The sequence below is a fragment of the Pseudophryne corroboree genome, unplaced genomic scaffold (genome assembly GCF_028390025.1).
Source record: "Pseudophryne corroboree isolate aPseCor3 unplaced genomic scaffold, aPseCor3.hap2 scaffold_925, whole genome shotgun sequence".
NCBI lineage: Eukaryota > Metazoa > Chordata > Amphibia > Anura > Myobatrachidae > Pseudophryne > Pseudophryne corroboree.
In genome coordinates this window covers 87501-92500 of record NW_026970505.1, presented here as the reverse complement: position 1 = coordinate 92500, position 5000 = coordinate 87501, and the positions used below count along the sequence as shown (strand labels likewise).

Here is a 5000-nt window from a genome sequence, read left to right as displayed (position 1 = left end):
GACCACCTGGGAATACAAGGTGCTGTAGATATTTTTATACTGCCAACACCGTTCTGTTGATGCATTCCATTTTAAAACTTATTCATTTATGAACCAGTAGTTAGAAGTAGAAAAGTTCTAAGAGAAACCACAAAGTTCATCTACAGCCACACCACACTGGATACGCCCAATCTCATCTGATCTTGGAAGCTAAGCAGTGTTGGGCCTGGTTAGTACTTGGATGGGAGACCACCTGGGAATACAAGGTACTGTAGATATTTTTATACTGCCAACACCGTTCTGTTGATGCATTCCATTTTCAAACTTATTCATTTATGAACCAGTAGTTAGAAGTAGAAAAGTTCTAACAGAAACCACAAAGCTCATCTACAGCCACACCACACTGGATACGCCCAATCTCATCTGATCTTGGAAGCTAAGCAGTGTTGGCCCTGGTTAGTACTTGGATGGGAGACCACCTGGGAATACAAGGTGCTGTAGATATTTTTATACTGTCAACACCGTTCTGTTGATGCATTCAATTTTCAAATGTATTCATTTATGAACTAGTAGTTAGAAGTAGAAAAGTTCAAACAGAACCCACAAAGCTCATCTACAGCCACACCACACTGGATACGCCCAATCTCATCTGATCTTGGAAGCTAAGCAGTGTTGGGCCTGGTTAGTACTTGGATGGGAGTCCACCTGGGAATACAAGGTGCTGTAGATAATTTTATACTGCCAACACCGTTCTGTTGATGCATTCCATTTTAAAACGTATTCATTTATGAACCAGTAGTTAGAAGTAGAAAAGTTCTAACAGAATCCACAAAGTTCATCTACAGCCACACCACACTGGATATGCCCAATCTCATCTGATCTTGGAAGCTAAGCAGTGTTGTGCCTGGTTAGTACTTGGATGGGAGACCACCTGGGTATACAAGGTGCTGTAGATATTTTTATACTGCCAACACCGTTCTGTTGATGCATTCCATTTTCAAACGTATTCATTTATGAACCAGTAGTTAGAAGTAGAAAAGTTCTAACAGAAACCACAAAGCTCATCTACAGCCACACCACACTGGATACGCCCAATCTCATCTGATCTTGGAAGATAAGCAGTGTTGGGCCTGGTTAGTACTTGGATGGAAGACCACCTGGGAATACAAGGTGCTGTAGATATTTCTATACTGCCAACACCGTTCTGTTGATACATTCCATTTTCAAACGTATTCATTTATGAACCAGTAGTTAGAAGTAGAAAAGTTCTAACAGAAACCACAAAGCTCGTCTACAGCCACACCATACTGGATACGCCCAATCTCATCTGATCTTGGAAGATAAGCAGTGTTGGGCCTGGTTAGTACTTGGATGGGAGACCACCTGGGAATACAAGGTGCTGTAGATATTTCTATACTGCCAACACCGTTCTGTTGATGCATTCCATTTTCAAACGTATTCATTTATGAACCAGTAGTTAGAAGTAGAAAAGTTCAAACAGAAACCATAAAGCTCATCTACAGCCACACCACACTGGATACGCCCAATCTCATCTGATCTTGGAAGTTAAGCAGTGTTGGGCCTGGTTAGTACTTGGATGGGAGATCACCTGGGAATACAAGGTGCTGTAGATATTTTTATACTGCCAACACCGTTCTGTTGATGCATTCCATTTTCAAACATATTCATTTATGAACTAGTAGTTAGAAATAGAAAAGTTCAAACAGAAACCACAAAGCTCATCTACAGCCACACCACACTGGATACGCCCAATCTCATCTGATCTTGGAAGCTAAGCAGTGTTGGGCCTGGTTAGTACTTGGATGGGAGACCACCTGGGAATACAAGGTGCTGTAGATATTTTTATACTGCCAACACCGTTCTGTTGATGCATTCCATTTTCAAACGTATTCATTTATGAACCAGTAGTTAGAAGTAGAAAAGTTCTAACAGAAACTACAAAACTCACCTACAGCCACACCACACTGGATACGCCCAATCTCATCTGATCTTGGAAGCTAAGCAGTGTTGGGCCTGGTTAGTACTTGGATGGGAGACCACCTGGGAATACAAGGTGCTGTAGATATTTTTATACTGCCAACACCGTTCTGTTGATGCATTCCATTTTAAAACGTATTCATTTATGAACCAGTAGTTAGAAGTAGAAAAGTTCTAACAGAAACCACAAAGCTCATCTACAGCCACACCACACTGGATACGCCTAATTTCATCTGATCTTGGAAGATAAGCAGTGTTGGGCCTGGTTAGTACTTGGATGGAAGACCACCTGGGAATACAAGGTGCTGTAGATATTTCTATACTGCCAACACCGTTCTGTTGATGCATTCCATTTTCAAACGTATTCATTTATGAACCAGTAGTTAGAAGTAGAAAAGTTCTAACAGAAACCACAAAGCTCATCTACAGCCACACCACACTGGATACGCCCAATCTCATCTGATCTTGGAAGATAAGCAGTGTTGGGCCTGGTTAGTACTTGGATGGGAGACCACCTGGGAATACAAGGTGCTGTAGATATTTCTATACTGCCAACACCGTTCTGTTGATGCATTCCATTTTCAAACGTATTCATTTATGAACCAGTAGTTAGAAGTAGAAAAGTTCAAACAGAAACCATAAAGCTCATCTACAGCCACACCACACTGGATACGCCCAATCTCATCTGATCTTGGAAGTTAAGCAGTGTTGGGCCTGGTTAGTACTTGGATGGGAGACCACCTGGGAATACAAGGTGCTGTAGATATTTTTATACTGCCAACACCGTTCTGTTGATGCATTCCATTTTCAAACGTATTCATTTATGAACTAGTAGTTAGAAATAGAAAAGTTCAAACAGAAACCACAAAGCTCATCTACAGCCACACCACACTGGATACGCCCAATCTCATCTGATCTTGGAAGCTAAGCAGTGTTGGGCCTGGTTAGTACTTGGATGGGAGACCACCTGGGAATACAAGGTGCTGTAGATATTTTTATACTGCCAACACCGTTCTGTTGATGCATTCCATTTTCAAAAGTATTCATTTATGAACCAGTAGTTAGAAGTAGAAAAGTTCTAACAGAAACCAGAAAGTTCATCTACAGCAACACCACACTGGATACGCCCAATCTCATCTGATCTTGGAAGCTAAGCAGTGTTGGGCCTGGTTAGTACTTGGATGGGAGACCACCTGGGAATACAAGGTGCTGTAGATATTTTTATACTGCCAACACCGTTCTGTTGATGCATTCCATTTTCAAACGTATTCATTTATGAACCAGTAGTTAGAAGTAGAAAAGTTCTAACAGAAACCATAAAGCTCATCTACAGCCACACCACACTGGATACGCCCAATCTCATCTGATCTTGGAAGCTAAGCAGTGTTGGGCCTGGTTAGTACTTGGATGGGAGACCACCTGGGAATACAAGGTGCTGTAGATATTTTTATACTGCCAACACCGTTCTGTTGATGCATTCCATTTTCAAACGTATTCATTTATGAACCAGTAGTTAGAAGTAGAAAAGTACTAACAGAAACCATAAAGCTCTTCTACAGCCACACCACACTGGATATGCCCAATCTCATCTGATCTTGGAAGCTAAGCAGTGTTGGGCCTGGTTAGTACTTGGATGGGAGACCACCTGGGAATACAAGGTGCTGTAGATATTTTTATACTACCAACACCGTTCTGTTGATGCATTCCATTTTCAAACGTATTCATTTATGAACCAGTAGTTAGAAGTAGAAAAGTTCTAACAGAAACCATAAAGCTCATCTACAGCCACACCACACTGGATACGCCCAATCTCATCTGATCTTGGAAGCTAAGCAGTGTTGGGCCTGGTTAGTACTTGGATGGGAGACCACCTGGGAATACAAGGTGCTGTAAATATTTTTATACTACCAACACCGTTCTGTTGATGCATTCCATTTTCAAACGTATTCATTTATGAACCAGTAGTTAGAAGTAGAAAAGTACTAACAGAAACCATAAAGTTCTTCTACAGCCACACCACACTGGATATGCCCAATCTCATCTGATCTTGGAAGCAAAGCAGTGTTGGGCCTGGTTAGTACTTGGATGGGAGACCACCTGGGAATACAAGGTGCTGTAGATAATTTTATACTGCCAACACCGTTCTGTTGATGCATTCCATTTTAAAACGTATTCATTTATGAACCAGTAGTTAGAAGTAGAAAAGTTCTAACAGAAACCACAAAGTTAATCTTCAGCCACACCACACTGGATACGCCCAATCTCATCTGATCTTAGAAGCTAAGCAGTGTTGGGCCTGGTTAGTACTTGGATGGGAGATCACCTGGGAATACAAGGTGCTGTAAATATTTTTATACTACCAACACCGTTCTGTTGATGCATTCCATTTTCAAACGTATTCATTTATGAACCAGTAGTTAGAAGTAGAAAAGTACTAACAGAAACCATAAAGCTCTTCTACAGCCACACCACACTGGATATGCCCAATCTCATCTGATCTTGGAAGTTAAGCAGTGCTGGGCCTGGTTAGTACTTGGATGGGAGACCACCTGGGAATACAAGGTGCTGTAGATATTTTTATACTGCCAACACCGTTCTGTTGATGCATTCCATTTTCAAATGTATTCATTTATGAACCAGTAGTTAGAAGTAGAAAAGTTCAAACAAAAACCACAAAGCTCATCTACAGCCACACCACACTGGATACGCCCAATCTCATCTGATCTTGGAAGCTAAGCAGTGTTGGGCCTGGTTAGTACTTGGATGGGAGACCACCTGGGAATACAAGGTGCTGTAGATATTTTTATACTGCCAACACCGTTCTGTTGATGCATTCCATTTTCAAACGTATTCATTTATGAACCAGTAGTTAGAAGTAGAAAAGTTCTAACAGAAACCACAAAGCTCATCTACAGCCACACCACACTGGATATGCCCAATCTCATCTGATTTTGGAAGCTAAGCAGTGTTGGGCCTGGTTAGTTCTTGGATGGGAGACCACCTGGGAATACAAGGTGCTGTAG

At 41.4% G+C, this 5000-nt stretch overlaps 19 non-coding genes and 4 pseudogenes across 19 annotated transcripts in view; all 23 read left to right on the top strand.

The window, feature by feature from the left end:
• Nucleotides 1–31, top strand: part of LOC135046432 (5S ribosomal RNA) — a 119-nt gene extending 88 nt beyond the window's left edge. The window contains exon 1 of the ribosomal RNA XR_010238748.1: nt 1–31. This exon is cut by the window's left edge and continues 88 nt beyond it. This is a non-coding gene — a ribosomal RNA (5S ribosomal RNA).
• A 107-nt stretch (nt 32–138) lies between these two features.
• On the top strand, nt 139–257 carry LOC135047083 (5S ribosomal RNA). The gene has a single exon (XR_010239155.1). It is a non-coding gene; the product is annotated as a 5S ribosomal RNA (ribosomal RNA).
• Nucleotides 258–364: 107 nt separating this feature from the next.
• Nucleotides 365–483, top strand: LOC135047166 (5S ribosomal RNA). Its single transcript, XR_010239235.1, has one exon. It is a non-coding gene; the product is annotated as a 5S ribosomal RNA (ribosomal RNA).
• A 107-nt stretch (nt 484–590) lies between these two features.
• On the top strand, nt 591–709 carry LOC135047046 (5S ribosomal RNA). Its single transcript, XR_010239119.1, has one exon. It is a non-coding gene; the product is annotated as a 5S ribosomal RNA (ribosomal RNA).
• Nucleotides 710–816: 107 nt separating this feature from the next.
• On the top strand, nt 817–935 carry LOC135046685 (5S ribosomal RNA; annotated as a pseudogene).
• Nucleotides 936–1042: 107 nt separating this feature from the next.
• On the top strand, nt 1043–1161 carry LOC135047163 (5S ribosomal RNA). The gene has a single exon (XR_010239232.1). It is a non-coding gene; the product is annotated as a 5S ribosomal RNA (ribosomal RNA).
• A 107-nt stretch (nt 1162–1268) lies between these two features.
• On the top strand, nt 1269–1387 carry LOC135047281 (5S ribosomal RNA). The gene has a single exon (XR_010239343.1). It is a non-coding gene; the product is annotated as a 5S ribosomal RNA (ribosomal RNA).
• A 107-nt stretch (nt 1388–1494) lies between these two features.
• On the top strand, nt 1495–1613 carry LOC135046948 (5S ribosomal RNA). Its single transcript, XR_010239023.1, has one exon. It is a non-coding gene; the product is annotated as a 5S ribosomal RNA (ribosomal RNA).
• A 107-nt stretch (nt 1614–1720) lies between these two features.
• LOC135046599 (5S ribosomal RNA) lies at nt 1721–1839 on the top strand. Its single transcript, XR_010238895.1, has one exon. It is a non-coding gene; the product is annotated as a 5S ribosomal RNA (ribosomal RNA).
• A 107-nt stretch (nt 1840–1946) lies between these two features.
• Nucleotides 1947–2065, top strand: LOC135047087 (5S ribosomal RNA). Its single transcript, XR_010239159.1, has one exon. It is a non-coding gene; the product is annotated as a 5S ribosomal RNA (ribosomal RNA).
• Nucleotides 2066–2172: 107 nt separating this feature from the next.
• Nucleotides 2173–2291, top strand: LOC135046611 (5S ribosomal RNA; annotated as a pseudogene).
• Nucleotides 2292–2398: 107 nt separating this feature from the next.
• On the top strand, nt 2399–2517 carry LOC135046931 (5S ribosomal RNA). The gene has a single exon (XR_010239006.1). It is a non-coding gene; the product is annotated as a 5S ribosomal RNA (ribosomal RNA).
• Nucleotides 2518–2624: 107 nt separating this feature from the next.
• On the top strand, nt 2625–2743 carry LOC135047262 (5S ribosomal RNA). Its single transcript, XR_010239325.1, has one exon. It is a non-coding gene; the product is annotated as a 5S ribosomal RNA (ribosomal RNA).
• A 107-nt stretch (nt 2744–2850) lies between these two features.
• Nucleotides 2851–2969, top strand: LOC135046587 (5S ribosomal RNA). Its single transcript, XR_010238894.1, has one exon. It is a non-coding gene; the product is annotated as a 5S ribosomal RNA (ribosomal RNA).
• Nucleotides 2970–3076: 107 nt separating this feature from the next.
• On the top strand, nt 3077–3195 carry LOC135047027 (5S ribosomal RNA). Its single transcript, XR_010239100.1, has one exon. It is a non-coding gene; the product is annotated as a 5S ribosomal RNA (ribosomal RNA).
• Nucleotides 3196–3302: 107 nt separating this feature from the next.
• Nucleotides 3303–3421, top strand: LOC135046575 (5S ribosomal RNA). The gene has a single exon (XR_010238887.1). It is a non-coding gene; the product is annotated as a 5S ribosomal RNA (ribosomal RNA).
• Nucleotides 3422–3528: 107 nt separating this feature from the next.
• On the top strand, nt 3529–3647 carry LOC135047195 (5S ribosomal RNA). Its single transcript, XR_010239262.1, has one exon. It is a non-coding gene; the product is annotated as a 5S ribosomal RNA (ribosomal RNA).
• Nucleotides 3648–3754: 107 nt separating this feature from the next.
• LOC135047123 (5S ribosomal RNA) lies at nt 3755–3873 on the top strand. Its single transcript, XR_010239194.1, has one exon. It is a non-coding gene; the product is annotated as a 5S ribosomal RNA (ribosomal RNA).
• A 107-nt stretch (nt 3874–3980) lies between these two features.
• LOC135046466 (5S ribosomal RNA) lies at nt 3981–4099 on the top strand. Its single transcript, XR_010238781.1, has one exon. It is a non-coding gene; the product is annotated as a 5S ribosomal RNA (ribosomal RNA).
• A 107-nt stretch (nt 4100–4206) lies between these two features.
• Nucleotides 4207–4325, top strand: LOC135046748 (5S ribosomal RNA; annotated as a pseudogene).
• A 107-nt stretch (nt 4326–4432) lies between these two features.
• On the top strand, nt 4433–4551 carry LOC135047157 (5S ribosomal RNA). Its single transcript, XR_010239226.1, has one exon. It is a non-coding gene; the product is annotated as a 5S ribosomal RNA (ribosomal RNA).
• Nucleotides 4552–4658: 107 nt separating this feature from the next.
• LOC135046564 (5S ribosomal RNA) lies at nt 4659–4777 on the top strand. Its single transcript, XR_010238876.1, has one exon. It is a non-coding gene; the product is annotated as a 5S ribosomal RNA (ribosomal RNA).
• Nucleotides 4778–4884: 107 nt separating this feature from the next.
• LOC135046629 (5S ribosomal RNA) overlaps nt 4885–5000 on the top strand; it is a 119-nt pseudogene continuing 3 nt past the window's right edge.